At 41.6% G+C, this 24,563-nt stretch overlaps 1 long non-coding RNA gene across 1 annotated transcript; it reads right to left on the bottom strand.

The window, feature by feature from the left end:
* On the bottom strand, positions 1 to 23,902 carry LOC120397826. The gene is made up of 2 exons (XR_005594025.1): positions 23,772 to 23,902; positions 1 to 79 (listed from the first exon to the last, which is right to left on the bottom strand). It is a non-coding gene; the product is annotated as an uncharacterized LOC120397826 (long non-coding RNA).
* Positions 23,903 to 24,563: the final 661 nt, after the last annotated feature.

Genomic DNA, 24,563 nt, shown 5'->3' with positions numbered 1-24,563 from the left:
TGAGTCAAAATACATTGTTTATTAACATCTGACACGCAATTCTAGTTTAATGCTTCCAATTTTCATCTCACCTGTCTTCCTGTTAGGATGAGAAATACAAGTGAAATTTTTACTTAGGTGAAGCACTTGATTTTTTTTTCCTCATTAAAACTAGTAAATTGTCTTTTTCCCATAGAGGAGAAAGTAATAAAAAATGTGCTTCAGTTTTATCAGTGGAAACCATTGTTTAGCAGCCATTAATGGGGTAATATTAAAAGACAATAAAGTACTTAGAATACAAAATATTCCTCTCTAAAATAAGAGCCCAATCTTGCCAGTCTCACTTACAGGAAATAGCACCTTATTACACGAGCAGTCCTTTTGAAATCAATGAGATGCTGTGCATAGCATGATATTGTTCAATATGCGTAAGTGTGACACAGCTGGGCCCTAATATATTTTCATCTCTAGCAGTAGCTCCAAAAGTTCACTTTTTCCTTCATTGTTACTTACAACTATAGATAATTAAGGATGCCAAGTAGCTTCAAGTATGATGATTAAAGTCGATTTTCTATTTTTTTTCTTACAGGTGTATTCTCCTTAACTATTTAAATTTAACACTTACATTTTAATGCTTTTGATCTCCATGCATATAATCATATAGTGTATGTGAAGATGTTTCAAATAATTAGTATTCGACACTAACTTTCTAAGCATGTTATCCTTGTGGTGTATACATTCAACTTGCATTTGAATAGCTCCTCCACTGCTTTGATTACCCATAAGAATGTTTGTAATGAGCTCTTAGCCCTGGTCTACACTAGGAGGTTAGGTCGATTTTGTAAGCAATGCGTCTACACAACTAACCCCGTTCTGTCAACCTAAAGGGCTCTTAAAATCAACTGCTGTACTCCTCCCTGGCAAGGGGAGTAGCACAAAAATCAACCTTCTTGGGAGGAATTTGGGGTAGTGTAAACACAATTAGACAGTATTGGCTTCCAGGAGATATCCCAGAGTGCTCCAATGTGACCGCTCTAGACAGCATTTTCAACTCCGATGCACTAGCCAGGTACACAGGAAAAGCCCCAGGAAATTTTGAATTTCATTTCCTGTTTGGTCAGCATGGCGAGCTCAGCAGCACAGGTGACCATGCAGTCCCAGAATCGCAAACAAGCTCCAGCATAGACCAAACTGGAGACACTGGATCTGATTGCTGTATGGGGAGAAGATTCTGTTCAGGCCAATTTCTGATCAAAAAGAAGAAATGCCATATATATGAAAAAAATCACACAGGGCATGATGGAGAGAGGCTACAACAGGGACACACAGCAGTGCTGCGTGAAAGATAAGGAGCTCAAGCAAGCCTACCAAAAGACCAAGGAGGCAAACGGTCACTCTGGGTCAGAGCCCCATACATGCTGCTTCTATGATCAGCTGCATGGCATTCTAGGGGGGACCTTACCACTACCCCACCACTGTCCATGGACACTTGCAAGGGGGGAGTCTCACGGAACAGGGAGGAGGATTTTCTGAATGAGTAGAGGAGGAGGAGGAGGAGAATGTGCAGCAGGCAAGGGGAGAACTCGTTTTCCCCAGTAGCCAGGACCTTTTTATCACCCTGGAGCCAATATCACCTTGGAGCCAATACGTTCCAAGGCGGGTTCCTGGACCCTGAAGCTGGAGAAGACACCTCTGGTGAGTGAACATTTGTAATTACACTACAGGGGTTAAAAGCAATAGTGTTTAATGTTTGAATTGCCCTGAAGACTTGGGATGCATTTGCAGCCAGTACAGCTACTGGAAAAGTCTGTTAACATGTCTGGGGATGGAGCGGGAATCCTCCAGGGACATCTCCATTAAGCTCCCCTGGAGTTACTCTGAAAGCCTTTGCAGAAGGTTTCTGGGGAGGGCTGCTTTTTTCGTCCTCCACGGTAGGACATTTTACCACAATCGAGCCAGTAGCAAGTAGTCTGAAATAATTGCAGCATAAAGCATGGAAGCGAAAGGTCCTAGGCTTTTGGTCACATTCAAGCAACATTCGGCCTATATATTTCTGTGTTAACCTCAGGATAGTGATATCATTCATGGTCACCCAGTTGAAATAGGGGAATTTTTGTAAGGGAACAGTAAAAGGACCCCATTCATGCTGGAATGTTTGCGCTTGGCTAAAAGGGATCATCCCAGAGAATAGACACATGGTGGGGGGATGGGTGAAGGAATCATCCCAGAGAATAGCCATGCAGTGGGGGGTGGAGAGGTGTGCTGCACATCCACCCTAAAACCGCAGCCCCTCCTTATAAATGGCAAACCCAACCAGCATTGCTTGCTATGGGAAAGGAGGGCACTGCAGTTTGAAACCATTCCCACGTTTTATGAAGGCAGAAGAAGCCAGACCCACGAACCCTTTGGTTTACCATGGCTGCCTGGAAACCAAATTCTGTTGCCCAGCCATATATGATGTGTCACCATACCGGCAGGCGCTCAATATAAAAGGCAAAATGCGACCTTGTACCTAAAGCACATATGCTGTCTTCTGTGAATTGCTTGATTCACTGTGAAAGGGTTTCACTTTTGTTCTCAGAAATGTATCTTCTTAAATTCTACTCTCTCTTTTTATCTCCCCATAGGTGAAAAATGTTTCTATGCTCCCCCATCATCTCCATCCCAGAGATTATCACAGATTAGAAGGTGAAAAAAACACACTCGCAATGATGTGTTTTCTGAGCTCATGCAGTCCTCCCACACTGATAGGGCACAGCTGAATGCATGGAGGCATTCAGTGACAGAGGCCAGGAAAGCATTAAGTGAGCACAATGAGAAGAGGCAGGAGGTGATGCTGAGGCTAATGGGGGAGCAAACGGACATGATTGGGCATCTAGTGGAGCTTCAAGAAAGGCAACAAGAGCACTGGCTGCCACTGCATCCACTGTATAACCACCTGCCCTTCTCCCCAAGTTCCATTTCCTCCTCAACCAGACACCCAAGAATGCGGGATGAGGGAGGCTCCGGGCACCCAGCCACTCCACTCCAGAGGATGGCCCAAATAACAGAAGGCTGTCATTCAAACAGTTTTTATTTGTAGTGTGGCTACAATAAGCAATGTGGCCTTGTCTTTCACTCCTCCCGGGCTACCTTGTCAGTTATCTCACTTTTTTTTAATTATTAAAGAAAGAAAAGTGATTTTTTTTCCTTTGCCAGCTATGATCAAAGCGGGGGAGGGTGATTGGCTTACAGTGAATTAAAATCAACAAAGGGGGTGGGTTTCCATCAAGGAGAAATACACACAACTGTCACACTGTAGCCTGGCCAGTCATTAAACTTGTTTTCAAAGCCCCTATGATGTGCAGCGCACCTAGCTGTGCTCTTCTAATCGTCCTGGGGTCTGGCTGCTCAAAATCGTCCACCAGGCGGTTTGCCTCAACCTCCCATCCTGCCACATATGTGTCCCCCTTACTCTCACAGATATTATGGAGCACACAGCAATAACAATGGGAATATTGGTTGCGCTGAGGTCTAACCTAGTCAGCAAACAGCACCAGGGAGCTTTTAAATGTCCAAAGGCACATTCAGCCACCATTCTGCACTTGCTCAGCCTATAGTTGAACTGCTCCTTACTACTATTCAGGCTGCTTGTGTACAGCTGCATGAGCCATGGCATTAAGGGGTAGGCTGGATCCCCAAGGATAACTATTGGCATTTCAACATCCCCAATGGTAATTTTCTGGTCTGGGAAGTAAGTCCCTTCTTGTAGCTGCTCGAACAGCCTGGAGTTCCTAAAGATGTGAACGTCATTCACCTTTCCCGGCCATCCCACATTGATGTCGGTGAAATGTCCCTTGTGATCCCCCAGTGCTTGCAGCACCAGTGAGAAGTACCCCTTGCGGTTTATGTACTGGTTGGCAAGGTGGTCTAGAGCCAAGATAGGGATATGTGTTCCATCTATTGCCCCACAACAGTTAGGGAACCCTGTTGCAGCAAAGCCATCCACTATGACCTGCACATTTCCTAGAGTGACTACCCCTGTTCACAGAAGGTCAGTGATTGCATTGGCTACTTGGATCACAGCAGCTCCCACAGTCGATTTGCCCACTCCAAATTCATTCCTGACTGTCAGGTAGCAGTCAAGTGTTGCAAGCTTTCACAGGGCTATCACCACTCACTTCTCAACTGTCAGCGCAGCTCTTATCTTGGAATTCCTGTGCTTCAGGGTGGGAGAAAGCAACTCAGAAAGTACCCAGGAAAGTGGCCTTATGCATGCAAAAGTTTTGCAGCCACTGGGAATCATCCGTACCTGCAACACTATCTGGTCCCACCAGTCTGTGCTTGTTTGCCAGGCCCAGAATCAGCATTCCGCTGTATCAACCTGCCCCATTGCCTGCATGACGTCCCAATTGCCACATCCATTGCTTTCAGGAACGTCCATGTCCATGTCCTCCTCCTGGCATCTCCTAGCCAGGTTCTGCACATATTGCAGGATAATGCGCGAGGTGTTTACAATGCTCACAACAGCAGTGGTGAGCTGAGCGGGTTCCATGATTTCCATGCTATGCCACCTGCATGGGTATCCCAGGAAAAAAGGTGCAAAACGATTGTCTGTCTTTGCTTTCACGGAGGGAGGGGAGACTGGCGACATGTACCCAAAACCAGCCGCAATATTGTTTTTGCCCCATCAGGCATTGGGAGCTTAACCCAGAATTCCAATGGGGCAGCAGATACTGCAGGGACTGTGGGATAGCTACCCACAGTGCACCACTCTGTGAGTCGATGTTAATCATGGTATTGAGGATGCACTCCAACGACTTAATGCACTTAGTGGGGACATACACAATTGACTGTATAAAATCACTTTCTAAAGATCGACTTCTATAAAATCGACCTAATTTCATAGGGTAGACATACCCTTAGTTACAGCTAGAAGCCACTATCATGCTGTATGACAGACACCGATTATTGGCAAAAGGGGCCCTTTCTATTGCCCTGCCTGCTCCTCGTAGTACAACAATTTTTAATGAATGTATTAGCAGCTGGGTGTTCAAGTGGTTATTTACTAACTCCTGAGACGTATGGTAGAACAAATACAAAAAAAAAAAGAAAGTTTATACTTCCTGAAGGTAACACATGTTTCTCTATCAAGAACAACTGTCAAAGAAGGAGCTGAACAGAAAATTAATTGATTGCTGGCACAAACTTGCAACTAGAAATGACAGCAAATCAGTGGCGAATTTTCATCCTGAGCTGCTTCTTTTCCCGCCATTTTCATTTTGCTTGTTACTTTGAAATAGTGAAGGTAAATAGAGAAATATGATGAAAGATGGATAATATTTATGCTATTCCTGAATAGTGCTCCTAGTTAATGGAACACTATGCATAAAAAGAGAGAGAGAGAGAGAGAGAAGCTGAGTCACTAATTCTTGAAATATAGCTGTGCAATTTGAGAAAGTGTATACTTGGCCAACATATCCCTTTGTCCACTAGGTTTTTTCATGTAATTGCAGCATAGCATTATCTCTGATATGAAGTGCAAATTTATCTCTCCTTGTTCTTGTTTCTTGTATGAGGATTAAAAATATGTAGATTTTTCTTACAAGATCTGCAATTTACAAACAGATTTCATCATTACAAAGTTTATATTTCTGCTGACAATGGAAAGTGACATTTTACATTATATTTTCCTGCTTGCATAAAGGAGACATAAAAATTGTAGTTATATTTGTTTTTTAACTGAGACTCAAAGCCAAATTGGGAAGCACACATCATCATCTATACAACCACTCAGCTTCACGGGACAGCTGGAAATGGGCTACAAATAGAAAGCACTGGAAAGTTATTGGTATTGGGGGACAAGTCACTCTGTGCAGAGGCAAGCTGGAAATGTGTGCCACCAGAATAACATACTTGAAGGGTCAGTGTCAAGTTAATACAAATTTGAGAAGGAAAGTTCATCCATTACTTATGGAACTTTGTCCCATATTTATATGGCTGATGAACTGGGGCCTTTTGTGAGGATGTAACAGCATATACATTGTGCATGTAAAGGCTTATATAGGCCATTGAGACTTGTGAGTGGAAATTTTCCAGACACTGTCACCCAGGTTAGGCCAGTTTAAGGCTTGTCTAAAAAGGAAAGGAAGCCTTATCACTGACAAAGATGAAGTAGACTGAGAGAAGCAGTCTGGGGTTAAAGAAGCCCATTATGCAGACCCAATATCTAGGGTTTAAGGCCAACATTCCTTGAACAGGGAAGGCTGAAATTTCCCTATCCCCTGAATAATGAGAGATCAGGTTGACCCCTGGGGGTGTCTCACTTTCAGAAAACAGAGCAAGGTGGGAAATGTCCATCATGGTAGCAATATTACATAGCCTTAGCTCTGGTCAAAGATGGTTTGGAAGCAGGGGATGTAAAGAAACAGAAACTTTTCTGCATAGAAAAAGCCAGGCATAGGCAAGTAAGCTCATTTTTTAATTTTTAATTTAAAAGTATTTTGGAACAGAAACTTCCAAACAGCATTTGGAACAAACCCTGAGATGGTATATGTAGTTTAGATTCTGATTGGGAATGGTTAAAACAAAGTTATTCTAGCAATGGGAATGTTCTCTTAACTCATCCCAAAGATTTTACACTTTGTTGGTCAGTCTATAACAGTGCATGTAAAATATTTTGATTAAATATAGTTTATATCCTGTTTACAACATTTTCCAAGGAAAATACTCATTATACATAAATTCATTCATTAATATAAACAAATATTCAGAGCCCCTTAACTGCATCCAATGCCTCTGTTCCTCTAAATCTACAAAAATCAAAGAATAGCTTTTTAAAGAACAAAAATGTTGTTAGCACTAATGAGGTAGGAGATATACATCAGTTGTCATGACTTGTTCTCATATATAAGCATTTTATAATTCAAGGGCAGCATTCTATAAAGTGTAAAAAATTGCACATGCAATAGGGCTAGTTTAAACCCAAGGGTTGTGCATATTTGTAATGCTAACAAAACCTCTAAAGGTGCATCATTTCTCAGAAATTGCCTCTGAGTTTTCATAATGATTACATAAAATTAAAAGCAGCCATTTAAACACAATTTGTCTTCTTCTGGATCGGTTATTCATTTGCAAGTTATGTTATTAGAACAAAGGATACTAACATATATCATGTGAAAGTAGGAAAAGTCATAATTTATCCTTGACTCTATGAACAGTTTTCTGCAGAAAAGCAGCACATAGACTATTTGTGATGTCCTGGGTCTTCAAACGAGGCCTGGGAGTTCCCAGACAGCTGCTGCATCCTGGTCTCCACTCACTGTCTACTGAAACCTGCTGTGCTGAGAAGCTACTAGGACTATAGCCCCCACCAAGGCACCACCAACGGAAGCTCTGATTGGAGGATTGCCTGGTTCCACCGATTGGTCCAGCTATGCTATTTAATCCAGAAGGAGGCAGAGGAAGTTTGTCTGAGCAACAACAGGGTTTCCTGTTGCAGCTGCATTGGGCCCTGCTTGTGCCTGCCATTTGTAGGAACAATCACATAGTATGAATAACAAAAAGTGAATGCTTAAATAATAGAGTTCACAGACATCCTTTATCTTGACAAAGTATATCTAAGCTATTTGGTGAATATTTGATTATAATGGATAATTAGAAGAACATTTGGATCAGTTCCTAACCAATCTGCCAACCAAAAACACCGGACTATTTTTAGCAACTAATGGATTGGTCAATGCTAACTACACTGTAAGCGCCTCTATTTTTGGAATAGAAGAACCTGAATTCCAAAAGTTGACCAACAGTTCTTGGTGGCTGTGCTATGTAGTATAGTGATGAATATGAAGTCCTGGATGGCCAGAGGATCATAAACATTGGCATCTGGCTATTGCCTTTGAAGTACAGATAGGCACAACTAAGAAACTAATACTTATGAAAAAATGATTACTGACCTGTTCTGTAACCGGTTAGTCAAGATGTGTTGCACATGTCCATTCCACTTCAGGTGTGTGTGTGTCCAGTGCACCTCAGTCAGATATTTTTCCCTTAGCGGGTACCTGTTGTGTGCGGCAGATGTGCCTTCAGCCACAACTGCACAATGATATAAAGGGAAAAACTGCTCCAGGTCCCCCTCAGTTCCATTTTTATTGGACAGATTCTGATATACAGAAGAAGGGAGGTGGATCATGGAATGGACATGTGCACCACATCTTGAAGAATAACAGTTACAGAATAGGTTCATAGCTTTTTATTTTACATCTTTGAGACCTTGTAGAGTGTGCTATCATCCTGTTTTGGGGGTGGAGGGGGTACATTGGTAATGTCATAGCACAGATGAATGCAGGATGAAATCAAGGATGAAATTCTCTGCATCTGGAAGGCTTTTCATCCTGTCCTCAACTGACACAAGCAGCTGGGATGAGGACCTAAAAGACCTAGTTCTGTTCAAGTAAAAAGCCAATGCTCATTTAACATCCAAATTCTGGAGTCTCTCCTCATCCACATGAGACTGGGGCATAAGAGAAGGAAAGTAAGTTAATAGCTTGATTGAGGTGAAACTCAAATACTAGTTTAGTCAGGAATTTTGGATGTAGAGCTAATAATATCTTGTCTTTATTTAAAAAAAAAACTGTGTAAGGAGGGTCATCTGCCAACACTTGTAACACTGCTATCTTTTTCATGGAGGTAATAGCTACCAAAAATGCTGCTTTCATAGATAGATGAAAGAGACGGTAAAGAGACGGCAGTCATTGGTTAAAAGGACAGACCCATCAAACATGTTAACAATAGATTTAAGTCCCAGGGAGGAATAGGATCCATGACATGAGGATATAATCTGTTCAAACTCTTTAAGAATTTTAATGACATAGGATCAGAAAAAACTGAGCAGCCTGCAGTTGGCATCTAGAAAGCAGAGGGAGCTACCACCTGAACTCCGATTAAGCTAATCCATAGGTCTTGTTGTTTCAGCTGGAACAAACAGTCCAAAATATTTTGGATAGAGGCCAGGACAAGCAAAACACCCTTCTTCTTGACCATAAGGAGAATAGTTTCCACTTTAATAGGTAAGCTTATCAATTAGATTCCTTCCTGATATTCAGGAGAACGCTTTGCACATTCTGTGAGCACTCGCCTCTTTAGACATTAGGCTGCTAGATAGAATGTGGCTGGGTTGGGAAGTAGCAGTTGACCGTGGACCTGGTAAATCAGGTCGGGTCCTATAGGTAGCATCAGAGGACACCTGCCAGAGAGGCTTAGCAGACTGGAGAACAAATACCAGTGAGGTCAATCGGGTGCTATGAGGATCATGTGAACATGATCCTGCTTAAGCTTGTACAGCACCATGGGAAGTAGCAGAATGAGAGGGAAGCCATAGTGTTTTTTGTCTTTCCAAGAAAGTAGGAAAGCATATGTCAGTGATCCCTGACTGTGACTTGCCCTGGAACAAAAGAACTAGCACTTTTTGTTCAGACAAGTAGCAAATAGGTCTATGTGAGGGATCATCCAAGTTTATAAAAAAATGATTCTCATGATATTTGTTCTGAGACACCATTCATGATCTCTGCTGAGCGACCTGGTCAGGTGATCCACCAAGCTGTTCTGGACACAAGGAAAGTGGGAGGCTTTGAGATGAACTGCATTGGTGATAAAAATCTCAAAAAGATGTTTCAATTCTTGACAGAGATAGTCTGAGCTGGTCATGCACTGTCTGTTCAGGTAGAACATTACTGCAGTTTGTCCATGAGGACTTGCAGAATTTCTCCCTGGATGGGAAGGAGAAAAGCTGAAACAGGCCAGATCAATAGCTATTGATCTGGCCTGAACATTTTTGTGGGGAACCAAATCTTGATGAGAGCACAGACCTAGAGTTTCCTTAGATGAGCTTCCCAGCCTAAAGAAGAAGTGTCTGTAACCAGAGTCAGTGCGGGTGACGGGTGAGTGAAGAGGATTTCTATACACACATTGACAAGATTCATCTACTAATCCAAGAAGGCTAGTGCACCTGCAGGTACTTAAATCAGCATGTCCACTGAATGATGGGCTGGAGAGTACACTGACTTTGTCTCAGTTTCATGGCTGGTTAAAGTCGGACATGCCAAGCCACATACATGCAGGAGGCCATCTGCCCCAGTAATATGAGGCACTTTCTTACTGTTGTAAGGGGACGGGTTTGTTTAATATTGTATGGAATCTGTCTTGAGGTACAAATGCCCTGGCTACTGTAGAATCCAGGGTCAATCCTATAAACTTTGTTCTCTGAACTGGGGTGAAGATTGACTTGTCCTGTTTGATCAATGGATCCAGAACACTGAAGAAGTATCAGATCTTGGACATACTGACATGTACTTGGAGCTTGAATTGACCTCTTACTAGCCAGTTGTCCAGGTAAGGAAATACTTGCATACTTGCATTGCTTAGGAATTCAGCTATATTTTGAAAATACTCACAGGGCAGCATGCAGGCTGAAAGGTAGACTGTAAATTAATAATGGGTGATGTTGAACAGAAATGTTAGGAATTGCCCTTGTCTTTGATGGATAGCTACATGGAAAGATGCTTTCTTCAAGTTGAAGGCAACAAACCAGTTGCTGGGATATAGGAAAGTGGTGAGAAAGGCAAGCATGACCACAGAAACCTTCATTTTCTTTATGTATTTATTCAAATTTTGCAGGTCCAGGAAGGGTCTGAGGCCCCTTTTTGCTTTTGAAATCAGGAAGAAATCTGAACAGAAACCGACTGCTTGGGGTTTCCTGACTATAGCAAAGAACCCACTGAAGAAGAAAACAGGAAGAGCTGGTCTTCCTTTCTTGATTTTCCATCATGGTCTACAGTGGTCAGTCTGCCTACATGGGAAAGGCAGATATCTCCATAGAGACTGAGGGCAGAATTGTTTCCTTTAGGGAAAGTTGTGTAAATTCTCAACAATTTCAACTTTACCCTCAACTCTTTGAGACTGCAGAACATCTCATCTGTGGTTTGTGAGAAAAGTGTAGGACCTTGAAATGGGAAATCTCAGATTTTCTGATGGATCTTTTGCAGTAGACACAGGACTGAAGCCATGAATACCTGTGCATAGATATTGCAGATGCCTTGGCTCTGGAAGACAAATGTGCCCCATCTAAGGATGTTTGCGGAGAGGTCCAATCCATTAGCTTACTGTATCATAGAATCATAGAATCTCAGGGTTGGAAGGGACCTCAGGAGGTCATCTAGTCCAACCCCCTGCTCAAAGCAGGACCAAACCCAACTAAATCATCCCAGCCAGGGCTTTGTCAAGCCTGACCTTAAAAACCTCCGAGGAAGGAGATTCCACCACCTCCCTAGGTAACCCATTCCAGTACTTCACCACCCTACTAGTGAAAAAGTTTTTCCTAATATCCAACCTAAACTTCCCCCTCTGCAACTTGAGACCATTACTTCTTGTTCTGTCATCTTCTACCACTGAGAACAGTCTAGATCCATCCTCTTTGGAACCCCCTTTCAGGTAGTTGAAAGCAGCTATCAAATCCCCCCTCATTCTTCTCTTCTGCAGGCTAAACAATCCCAGTTCCCTCAGCCTCTCCTCATAAGTCATGTGTTCCAGCCCCCTAATCATTTTTGTTGCCCTCCGCTGGACTCTCTCCAATTTATCCACATCCTTCTTGTAGTGTGGGGCCCAAAACTGGACACAGTACTCCAGATGAGGCCTCACCAGTGCTGAATAGAGGGGAATGATCACGTCCCTCAATCTGCTGGAAATGCCCCTACTTATACAACCCAAAATGCCATTAGCCTTCTTGGCAACAAGGGCACACTGTTGACTCATATTCAGCTTTTCGTCCACCGTAACCCCTAGGTCCTTTTCTGAAGAACTGCTGCCCAGCCATTCGGTCCCTAGTCTGTAGCAGTGCATGGGATTCTTCCGTCCTAAGTGCAGGACTCTGCACTTGTCCTTGTTGAACCTCATCATATTTCTTTTGGCCCAATCCTCTAATTTGTCTAGGTCCCTCTGTATCCTATCCCTACCCTCCAGCGTAACAACCACTCCTCCCAGTTTAGTGTCATCTGCAAACTTGCTAAGGGTGCAGTCCACACCATCCTCCAGATCGTTAATAAAGATATTGAATAAAACCGGCCCCAGCACCGACCCTTGGGGCACCCCACTTGATACTGGCTGCCAACTAGACATGGAACCATTGATCACTACCCGTTGAGCCCGACCATCTAGCCAGTTTTCTATCCACCTTACCGTCCATTCATCCAGCCCGTACTTCTTTAACTTGCTCGCAAGAATACTGTGGGAGACTGTATCAAAAGCTTTGCTAAAGTCCAGAAATAGCTGCTTTCCCCTCATCCACAGAGCCGGTTATCTCATCATAGAAGGCAATTAGGTTAGTCAGGCATGACTTGCCCTTGGTAAATCCATGCTGACTGTTCCTGATCACTTTCCCCTCCTTTAAGTGGTTCAGAATTGATTCCTTGAGGACCTGTTCCATGATTTTTCCAGGGACTGAGGTGAGACTGACTGGCCTGTAGTTCCCTGTAGTCTAACAAGGCCTGAAATTCCTGTCTGGCATCCTCTAGAAACTTTTCTGAGAATTCTAATACATTGTCCCAGAGGGAGAAGTCATATTCGGCCAATAAGACTTGTTAGTTAGTGACAGAAAGGTGTAGAAAATAAATTTTTCTACTAAGAAGCTCTAATTTCTTCATGATCTTTGGGGTAGAAGAGGTTGACCCTGATATGCTCTTTCATTCACTACTGAGACAACTAAAGAACACAGTGAAAGATGGGTATAAAAATGTTCATAGTTATGAGAAATTTCTCTTAGATGTAGAAGGCAGAGAGAATGGCATTTGCCACAAAGATTTTGTAGGTTCTAGGATGGCCTCACTGATAGGCAGAGCCACTGTAGAAGGCCCCGCTGAACACAGAATGTCCACCAGCCTTTATGAACTCTCCTGATCCAACTCAACAGGAATATCAAGTGAGGCAGATACTCTTTTTAGAAGTTCTTGATAAGCCCTGTAATGATCCTGGACAAGTGAGGAATCCCAGAGCACTACAATCTCATCAGGTGATGAGAAGAAAGAATCCAGACATAGGAGGGTGATACACCAATAGTGAGGTGGGTCTAGGTCCCAGTACTTGAGTCTGGTCTTGGGGGACTTGCTTAGCACTGATTATAATCTCCTGAAATGCCTCGTGTGAACTAGCCTCTCATTCAGAAGCTATAATTCTCAATGGTACCTCAGAGATAAGATCAACTCTTGATAAGTCTGTAGCAGGGGCCTAAGGATCCACTGGTGCCAGTCAGCTTCTTTTCTGGAACATCAACGAGTTCATCAGCAATAAACATAGTAGGTCCTATACTGTTGCATAGGTCTCTAGCATCATCTATACTGAAATATCTTCCTGTTGCACCAAAGGAGTGGGCACTGTTGGCTTCGATAGCCAGAATACCAGAGTCTACAACCCTTGAGGAGAAGAGGCTGGTACTGGGAGGGTCTCTTCCCAGAAGACAGTCTGCCCTGTTTTCCTGATTGTTTACTGGTGGATGGTGCCAGAGATCTTGATCTTTGAACAGAGCCAAGATTCATCTCCTTCAATGAATGGTTGGATCATCTGTGCTTCCTTATCAGCACTGGAGACAGGGATAGATGCTGACAATTCAGAAGCAATGTCAAGATAGGCTCTCCTCACCCATGTCGAAGCACTAGTTGCCCACCCTGAGCGGGAAGTTCCGAAGGTGGATGCAGGCTGGCCTCCATTAGGATGTGGCATAATTTCACCTCTCTGTCCTTTCTTTCTGGGGTTTGAAGTCCCTGCAAATCTCTCAGTGGTCTCAAATGTGACCCTCACTGAGACAGTTAAGGGAGGTAGAATGGTAATCACTCACTGGCATGGATTTCTTGCAGCTGAAAAATCAGAAAAATCCCCAACTCTGGTGCACTGGGAGCACATACACCAGAAGTGGAATGGAGGTGTGTAAATTACCTGAAAAACTTTCTAGTCTATTGTATTTTGGTAGATTATCATACAGCACACATCACTGTAGTATCTAAGTAACTATATTATGAGGGTTAGGAGAAGAGGTTGTCAGGATTATACAAGTTTATATACATATTCCATGGCAGGTGTTATTACCCATTGGCTCCAGTGATTACTGTTAAAGCTCACATTTTTTTCTGTTCATGGTTGGAAGCCTCATGTCCTACTTAAACTCACATGAACACACTTTTGAGGAGAAACTTTAACTTCATGAGACTGACACAATGTGTAGTCTATGGGTGTATCACTGCACTCTAGTGGATGGAATTTCAGATTTCCTCAAATGAGTTGAGTTGAGCACCTTCAGTAGAGCTCTCAAAAACAACATTAACTTTAAGCATGTGAGTAATCCCATTAAAAGCAATGGGACTACCTATGAGAATAAAGTTAATCATGTGCTTTAAGTGCTTTGCTGGATCTGGCCCATAGTGCTCAGCACCTTGGGAGATAGATTCTTTAGTAAATGAGATTCTTTAGAATCTAGAGATTCCAGTAGAAATGGCCTTTTCTTTTGAAGGAGAAGGATGAGCTTTACCCTGTGTATGTCTGCGAAATATATAGTAGGCCTGGTATGTAGTATTATAATGATCACAAGATTATGAGTGGACACAGGTCTGCTCTGGCAGATGTTTTCAAGTTTCTGGGTATGCTATGACTCATCTTTCTTACAAAAAAATCAAGGATATCCCAGCATAACAGTTTAACAACAAGAAAATGACAAGAGAAACGCTACAGAAGTACTTGATACTGAGAGTTCTGAAATTGTCAGAGAAAAATAATGTTCTCTCAGTGGAGAAAATTTTTACCTTTTATACCTTTGCATATTTAAACAATTCCCATTTCCAAATCTTTTGTATTTACTCAATAATTGTGATGATCCTTTTGACCTTTCCTTTCCCCCATTTCTCTTTGTTAGGAAGATCATGTAACACTTAATTAAAGCTGCATTAAAAACAGTCACATCATTCCTCCAAATCACTATTCTGAAGTTTCTCAGTTCCCTCCACTCCATCAACAGAAAACGGTCAAAATCTTTACAACTACAACATGTTTTTGGAAATTTCACCCAAAGCATTTCTTATCTTACATTATTTCTGTCCTTTTTATTGTCAAGATAGTCATGGGTGTTCCAGCATTCTCCAAACTAAGTTTACTAGACTGTGTTCTTATACTATTCCCAACAATACTCTGAGTACCCTTACAAGCTTTTTAAACAATCTTTCTCTTTTCCTTTTAGATTTAATTACTTATTTAGTTTATAGGATTTTTTTAAAAATTAGGAAAACTATTTTGCAAAAGTTAATTTGAGAAAATGAGATATGTGTTTAGTTTCAAATAACAATGCCATTGGCTATTTTAAACTCTTCTGATAGGGACTTACATAATTTTGGTATAACTCATGAGAAAGATGTCTCCTGTCTCACAAGTTCTTCCTGACTGTTTTTTGTTTGTATGTTTGTTTGTTTAAAGACAGCTCCAGTGGAATGTACATCTTGAAAAAAAATCACAAAAGCCTCTCTCTTTGAGGAAGCCTTACCGCCATAAATGATGCTCACAATATAAATACCTCTATTTCCAATCCCCTACCAACTCCCTCCTATCAAATAAGTAAATTAATTAAATAACCTATCCCCAGCAGAGTTTGAACCAAAAAGGGAGAAGTGGCAAAGACTTCATGAGGCCCACTAAGAACTTCTACATTGCTATTGATTTTATATGGAAGATGCTCAGACACCATGGTAATAGGTGGCAGTGTGAAATCAACAGAAAAGAGAGAGAGAGAGAGAGAGAGAGAGAGAGAGAGAGAGCACTGCTGTAGTGGTCATGCTTATGGAGAGACAATCTCTGAGGTAGCTAAACCAGTGCTATAGAGGACAGAGACCTTGAATCTAATTCTATTCAATGGGGAGGTATGCCAAAGTATGGAGCCTTGGAGGAGAACGTATAGAGCTCACAACAACCTGTGTTGCTCAGTCAGAGACTGGCTGCTGCATTCTGTGCCAGCTGGTGCTTTGTAGCTTCACTCCAAGATATTATGAATTTCAGTAATCAAGCTTAAAGGTTACAAGTGCTTGTCGTCTGCTAAGATAAGCAGTAATCTGGCCAGCCAGCTCTGGAAGTTAATATTTTTCCTGTACATGGGTATTTGACCGTCCTCTAGCCTCAAGGAGTCCAAAAAGGCCCTCAGAGGACAAAATAAATAAATAAATAATAATAAAATAATGCCCTCAATAGAAGAAATGCCCTCAAATAGAAGAAAATGTTATGGAGGAGGAAAGTTCTCTGAAACACTTCCCTCCTGCCAACCAGCATGATTTACATCTTGCCTGGGTTCAGGTTCAGCCAGCTGCCCAGTATCCAGGCACTGGCCTCAGCTGGGTATTGTGAAGACCAAGAGATGGTGCGGGTTACATTTGACATAAATGAGTTAGAAAACTGGATGGGTGTGTACTGCCAGCACTTCAGCCTATGTTGCCTCACGAGTTCCTCTAGTAGCTTCATGTAGATGAGGGAAACAATGTTGTCTTGTAGGAGTCCGCAGAAGAGGGCTTTTGAAGGTGGAGAAACAGTTGCCTATTAGGATGCTCTTAATAGTTGGGCCTGAGCTACTTCAGTTTCTATGTACCCCTGCCATCTCCTGGAGGCAGGACAACTGAATCTAGTGACCAAAAGGTCTGAGATACCACCAGTGGTGTCCAATAGGGTGAGTATAAATGTATAGCCTTTGCCAGTGGGCAGGAGAAGATCATCTATCAATGCAAACATGGCTGTCTCCGTACTATTGATCCCTGCTCTGAAATCTGACTGAGGGGGATCCAGGGGATCCTGTCAACTGAAAATTGGCCCTGGAGACTGATTTTTCCAATCATCTGACTGGGAATTCTGCATGCTATTGTAATATAAATACAGAACAATATTAATTATAATAATATAGAAGTTTGTTACAAGGAGGAGGGAGAAAAAATGTTGTGCTTAACCTCTGAGGATAGGACAAGAAGCAATGAGCTTAAATTGGCACAAGAGAGGTTAAGTTGGACATTAGGAAAGCTTCCTGTCAGGGTGGTTAAGCACTGGAATAAACTGCCTAGGGAGGTTGTGGAATCTCCATCACTGGTGATTTTTTTAAAGAGCAGATTAGACAAACAGCTATCAGGAATGGTCTAGATAATACTTAGTCCTGCCATTAGTGCAGAGGACTAGACTAGATGACCTCTCAAGGTCCCTTCCAATCTTATGATTCTATGAGTATAATAAAATACTACTACTACTCATATTATTACAGGTCTCTGATTAGCATAGGAAATATCTATAACAGCTTCAATTTTAATGGCCTTTTTTGTATGCCACTGTTGCCTTCAGTCACTGGAATCTGCTTTGTGTATGTATTTCTGCACATCAGTGAGATAAGTACTTATGTCATATTTAGTGAGATATTTTCAAGTCAGAAGTTACTGCCTATTGGGTATCAGGGACCAGGAGACTTCACAAGAAAAATGTGAACAAAATTTAAAAGCAGCAGGGGCTCAGTAGCAATATCAATAGTAGACATCCTCATCTGTAAGCTCAGAGTCAAGAATAAGCAAATGTTTCATGGACAATAGTTTGTCTAACAACCTTGCTTGACCTTTCCTGCAGGAAAAATTGAACACATGGATCTTTTCATTTATTTGGTGTGCTCTAGTCCAGTGTTTCTCAAACAGGGGTCGCTGCTTGTCCAGGGAAAGCTCCTGGCGGGCTGGGCTGGTTTGTTTACCTGCCCCGTCCGCAGGTCCGGCCGATCGTGGCTCCCACTGGCTGTGGTTCACTGCTCCAGGCCAATGGGAGCTACTGGAATCAGAGTGGGCCTAGGGACTTACTGGCCGCTGCTTCCAGCAGCTCCCATTGGCCTGCAGCGGCAAACTGCGGCCAGTGGGAGCTGCGATCAGCCGGACCTGCAGACGGGGCAGGTAAACAAACTGGCCCGGCCCACCAGGGGTTTTCCCTACACAAGTGGTGACCCCAGTTTGAGAAACACTGTTCTAGTCAGTAAATGCTCTATTATGGTCTGGGGCAGAAGTGAACATTCAAAGCTCATGGCGGGGGGGATTTTTGACATTTCCTACTTCCATCTTTTTAATGTATAATGCTCTTTCTGCCAATTAACTTGAATACCCATCAAATCAACGTTACAATTTAACAAAATTTTACATCAATTCAGGTAACATGTCCCAGGCAGGTAAGTTTTTCAAGAGAGAGAGTCATGATAGAATTGCAGAATGGCACATTTTTATTCTCAGCTATAAACAATGGTTAGAGTATATCAGAACATGAGAAGGAGCTCTCAGCAGACCCACCACAGAGGGGAAGTTGTGAGGGAACACTGCTTACTTAAGCCAGAGAGAACAAGAGGATCTGTGGTCTCTTCAATTCCCTCTTTGCTTTTATCTCTGGCTATAAAGAGTAGAACCATCTTTGAGTAAGTAGAAAGAACAGCTCTAACTATAACATCTTCATACAGTTTTCTTCTCTTGAATATTTTAAATACTGTCATCAAAATGTTAAATACAGACCAGGAAGCAACAAGACAGAAGCAATAAATATTACAGAGGAATATCCAATGAAATTAAAGCATCACTTTTAAAATTCATGCAGCAGATACCAAAGGAAAATAACTAAGCAGCATTTAAGTAATATTAGGGAATTATAGGGATAAGAACATGTATAATTACATTAGGTAGGATAAAAATGCACATGGAATATTAGCTCTCGGGTTTCAGGTCATATAGGCAACTAATGACAACCTAGGATCAGGAAATACCCTTCCCTCCCTGGACATGTTGTATACTTGTCTGTATCTGGAGATTTTACACCTTCCATTGAATCATCTGGGGCCACCTTTGCCACATTTCAGATTAGAATGATCACCGTGTGATAAGGCAACTACTAGATTCCTAACAATGTACTAAGTAGCAAACACGAAGAAAAAATGTGTTTAACTAGAACCAAAATACAAAAGGTGACTTTTCAGTATAACAAATAAGAAACAACTTAAATAACTTAATTAAAATATGCCCCAGGCAGCTAGAATTAAAGATTTGATTTTGCTTCTAATTCTTTCAACATGCTGTTTTAAGATTATTCCTGTGTACTAAAGATGGTAGATAAACATACTGTAATTTTATTAATATTCAAAAAGTAACTTTTTGTGTCAAAAAACTGATTGACTTTGCCAGTAACAACTGTGTAATCACCAAAGCACTTTAAATCAATGAAGAGAATAGCTAAGGGCATCATAAATCTTACACTGCTCAAATTATACTTATACTTACGTACTTATTAGGAAAGACATATTTGTTCACCCCAGAACAACCTTAACTTCTGATGTGTGGATTGTTTTTTTATTATTATTATTACTTGTTATTTTTGTTATCTTGATTTTGATGTCTAAATATTTATTTGAATGGATACTGTTAAATGAGAATTAACATATTAATCAATTGATACTGGACACTTTTTTGAAAAGTAGTTATATTGTTTTTTCAAAAACTAATGTTGACTATAGAGTTTAATGGGAAAGTGTGTGTTATCAATTCATAGTATATATGTATGTCAGCTTGCATCTGAGGCTGGTCATAGTCCCCTAGTGTGGCTCAGTTACTAAGAATGGTGTTTGTTTTGTAAGAGACTTGGGTTCTGTGTCTGCATGTTTGAAAAATGGGGATAGAAGTAGAGTACTCAGCAGCTCTTACCTAAATGTCTTGTAAACTGGGATTCACAGTTTGTCTCTCTAATAAGGATCGTGAAATGCATGGGAATTTAAACAATAGCTAACAGAGGTGACATTTTAACAGCTAGGCCTTGCTTTCCTAGCAGAAGGAACTGTCCCAGAGGCTAATGAGGTATTTGGTGAGTCTTTCTGTGTTTAGCTTGGTGTATGTATTTTTCATTATGGTTAAAACATCATAAAAATGATCTACAGACAAAAACTTCCAATGTATAATTGGTATTCTGGTAATCAGAACATAAAGAGCAGCAATGTGGGAAGAGGATAGATCCTAGAGGGTTTTCGATTTGTTTCAACAATGGGATATAAAGAAAAGTGAGATCTAGTCAAAAAAATGCCAAAGGAATCATTTTCTGACACATTGTTTTCTCCATAGTAATTCCTTTTTCACCAAAGCACCATGAAAAATTCCAATTGTGTTCAAAATTTATATCCTGAACTCTTGGCCATTTCAATGAGATTTAACCAAATTAAGGTTTAAATCTGTCAAACAGAACTCTTCAATAGGATTTAACTGTGGTACCACTACTACTACCACCACTGCACCTTAATGATAAACTGTTACTTATCTCTTTAACACAACCCATTTCTTATTGACAAGTAATCAAATCAGACAAGAAACATAAGGTTAAGGAAAGAGACTGCAGCTGCTAACTGCTGTGGGAGCACCCGTGTAAGAGCTCAAGATGGTGGTGCTGCTTCCTCAGTAAGATACCAACATGTTATTACTACAGTGAGTGCCTTCTGCAAGTCAGAAACAACATTTATAGTTATTTCACTAATAACAGTGCATGGAGAAAGCTGAAGTCTTACATGAATTTGTAGAGGTGATATTGAGAAAACTACAGTTTGTACATGTCACATTACTTCAAGGGTTCCAAAACTCTCCCCCATTCCCCCTAGTACTTTGTACCCCAGTCCCACAATCTTTTACAGGTTAACTCCTTCTCTGCACTTCAAAATTTCACATATTCAGATGTTCGATTCTCTTCCATTCTGCTTTCTCACACAAACCTTAGCAATTTAATATTCATCATTAGATCACAGTTTTGGATGCGACACACCAGAACATAACAATGCGAGAACCATTAGTTAAGGCCTTGTTGACGAAACATTGACAATGGTCATAAATATTTTGAATTATTGTACAGACTGTCTCCCAACTCATAGAAAGCAGCACTTCATTATTCAGGCTATCTTATAATTTTGACTGTTTTCCAAATGAGCTTCTAATCAACTAGAGCCTCCGATGTTCAGTTTATCATATGGGTAGAAAAATAATAGCAGTAAATTGGAAAGAGTGAAACAGAGCTCCCTAAACCTTTATTAACTATTTTAATTTTAAAAATATGTTGTTCACACATTTTCTTTATGTCCTCTGAATATCACTCTGTATTTTCTCTTCCAAACACTAAGCCCTGGTCTACACTACGAGGTTAGGTAGAATTTAGCTGCATTAGGTTGATTTTATAAGCAATTAGGTCAATTTTATAACCCTGTTCCTTTGACCTAAAGGGCTCTAAAAATAGACTGCTGTACTCCTCCCCGGTGAGGGGAGTAGCACTAAAATCGACCTTCTTGGGTTGAATTTGGGGTAGTGCAGAAGCAGTGTTGTGCAATTCAATGGTATTGGCCTCCGGGAGCTATCAAAGAGTGCTCCAATGTGACCACTCTGGACAGCACTTTCAACTTTGATGCACTAGCCAGGTAGACAGGAAAAGCCCTGAGACCTTTAAATTTCATTTTCTGTTTGGCCAACATGGCAAGCTCAGCAGCACAGGTGACCATGCAATCCCAGAATCACAAAACAGCTCCAGTATGGACAGAACAGGAGACACTGGATCTGATTGTTGTATGAGAAGAAGAATCTGTGCAGGAAGAACTCCGATCAAAAAGAAGAAATGTTGATATATATGCCAAAATTGCACAGGGCATCATGGAGAGAGGTTACAACAGGGACATATAACAGCGCTGTGTGAAAGTTAAGGAGCTCAGGCAAGCCTACCAAAAGACCAAGGATGCAAACAGTCACTCCAAGTCAGAGTCCCATACAAGCCGTTTCTATGATCAGCTGCATGCCATTCTAGGGGGTGACCCTACAGTACCGCACCACTGTCCGTGAACACCTGCAAGGAGGGAGTCTCACACAACACAGAGGAGGATTTTGTGGATGAGGAGGAGGAGGAGGAGAATGCACAGCAGGCAAGCAGAGAATGCATTCTCCCCAGCAGCCAGGGCCTTTTCATCACCCTGGAGCCAATACCCTCCCAAGGTGGATTCCCGGACCCTTTACCACACCAAGCCAGTAGCAAGTAGTCTGGAATCATTGCAGCACAAAGCATGGCAGCGAATGGTCCTGGGATTTGGTCACATTCATGCAACATTCGGTCTTTATCTTTCTGTATCAGCCTCAGCAAAGTGATATCATTCATAGTCAACTTGCTGAAATAGGGGAATTTTTGTAAGGGAACAGTAAAAGGACCCCATTCGTGCTGGGATGTTTGCGCTTGGCTAAAAGGGATCATCCCAGAGAATAGCCACGCAGTGTGGGGAGGGGTATGCTGCATATCCAACACAAAACTGCAGCCCCCTCCTTTTAAACGGCAAACCCAACTAGCATTGCTTGCTATGGGAAAGGAGGGCACTGCAGTTTGAAACCATTCCCACATGTTATGAAGGCAGAAGAAGCCAACCCCACAAACCCTTTGGCTTACCATGGCTGCCTGGAAACCGAATTCTGTTGCCCAGACATATGTGATGTGTCACCATACCGGCAGGAGCTCAATATGAAAGGCAAAATGCAACCTTGTACCTAAAGCACATGTGCTGTCTGCTGTGAATTGTTTGATTCAATGTGAAAGAGTCTCCCTTTTGTTCTCAGAAATGTATCATCTTAAATTTTACTCTCCCTTTTTATCCCCCCGGCAGCTGTAAATGTTTCTATGCTCCCCGTATCATGGCTGTTCCTGAGGTTATCACATTTTAGAAGGAAAAAAAACCCACACTCGCGATGACATGTTTTCCAAACTCAAGCAGGCCAGGAAAGCATACAGTGAGCGTGATCAGAACACGCAGGAGGAGATGCTCAGGCTAATGGGGGAGCAAACGGACATGATCAGGCATCTGGTGGAGCTGCAGGAAAGGCAATAAGAGCACAAACTGCCACTGCATCTATTGTATAACCACCTGCCCTCCTCGCCAAGTTCCATATCCTCCTCACTCAGATGCCCAAGAACGTGGGCAGAGGGGAGGCTCCAGGCACCCAGCCACTCCACTCCAGAGGATGGGCCAAACAAGAGAAGGCTGTCATTCAAACAGCTTTGATTTGTAGTGGGGCTACAATATGCAATGTGGCCTTGTCCTTCCCTCTTCCCCCACCCCATGGATTCAAAACAATAGGGACTTTATTTCCTTTGCCAGCTGTGGTTGAAGGGAAGAGGGGGATTGGCTTACAGGGAAGTACATTCAACACAGGGGGAGGTTTTGCATCAAGGAGAAACACACACAACTGTCACACTGTAGCCTGACCAGTCATGAAACTGTTTTTCAAAACCTCTCTGATGCACAGCACACCTAGCTATGCTCTTCTAATCACCTTGGTGTCTGGTTTGTGGGCCTTGGCTAACTCAAAGACTGTTTATCTCTGTGAAAATAGCAATATGCTGAGTTGCTTGACCTAAAAGCCATTTAAATGGGAGGAGGCTGATAGTTAGTCATTCACTGAGGTGCCCTAAACATGTAACTGATTTTCCTTTTTGGTTTGACAGAATATGAATCTGTTGACAATCAGAGCAACTTGTAAGTACTATCTGTTCTTCCAACCTTTTGAAAAAGAGTGGATTCAGAAGGTGTTTTACCATCCCACCTGTATTGCAAATTTCTTTGTTATGTTTTTCAAAAGACAAAGAGCAAACTAAATTTTGGAATCAAGATGACCAAAAAGAACACTAAGGAAAACAACTAAGAATGAAAGAAGAAATATAAAGTCACCATTGGAGACAACACAGTGACTCACCAATGCCATGCAATATTCTGCATCTGACATGAACATAAAATGGTAGGATCTTTCTTCACATCTGTCCTTGTAGCAGACAAAGAGTCTCTTCTCTATTTAAAACCATATGGTGTTGAGAAAACAGATCTTCTCTTTTCAGTCACATAGCTGCACAGAAGTCAATCTGAATATATGGGGAAGTTTGAACACATGAGTTTTCCATACAGAAGTGACACAAAAATTGACAGGTACAACTTAGAAACAAAATTCTGGGGTCCAAAACTAAATATGAAAAGTTCCATTCCAAAATTAATTTGCGAGGAATGACAAAGTAAGTACAAAATACATTTTGGAAGTTATTCTTACCTAAAGCATTCAATAGAGCTCATGCAAAGTTGGATACAAATACTTTTTAGCAATTGGAATCTTCCCTCTTGTAAATATTTCAGCAAGAAAAGATCCTTAAAAAGACTTACCCAGACACAAATTGCACCACCAGCTGCTATTCTCTTTCATCCTCTCTTCTGAAAACTCTCCTTTCCCCCTTCCTTTCTATGTACTGCTATTAAATTTCTATGAAGATGTATCATGCTCAAGATATTTTCCATTATTCCTTACATATTTGGAATAATTATCCATAAAGCTCACATAAGAGAACAAAAGATTCAGGATTTAACAGCATCTTCTATCCATAAGATAGCTCAAAACTCTTTGCAGAGCACTGTTTATTTTAAAGTTAAATACTGATACAGTAATTGTGTTGGCAAATAGATCTGCCTTTATTTCCTGAACAATAGTTCTTGCCAAGTTAGA

Source organism: Mauremys reevesii, linkage group 1 (genome assembly GCF_016161935.1).
Source record: "Mauremys reevesii isolate NIE-2019 linkage group 1, ASM1616193v1, whole genome shotgun sequence".
NCBI classification, from domain to species: Eukaryota; Metazoa; Chordata; order Testudines; family Geoemydidae; genus Mauremys; species Mauremys reevesii.
Note: the sequence above shows the minus strand (reverse complement) of the source record. Positions and strands in the feature narration are given on the sequence as shown.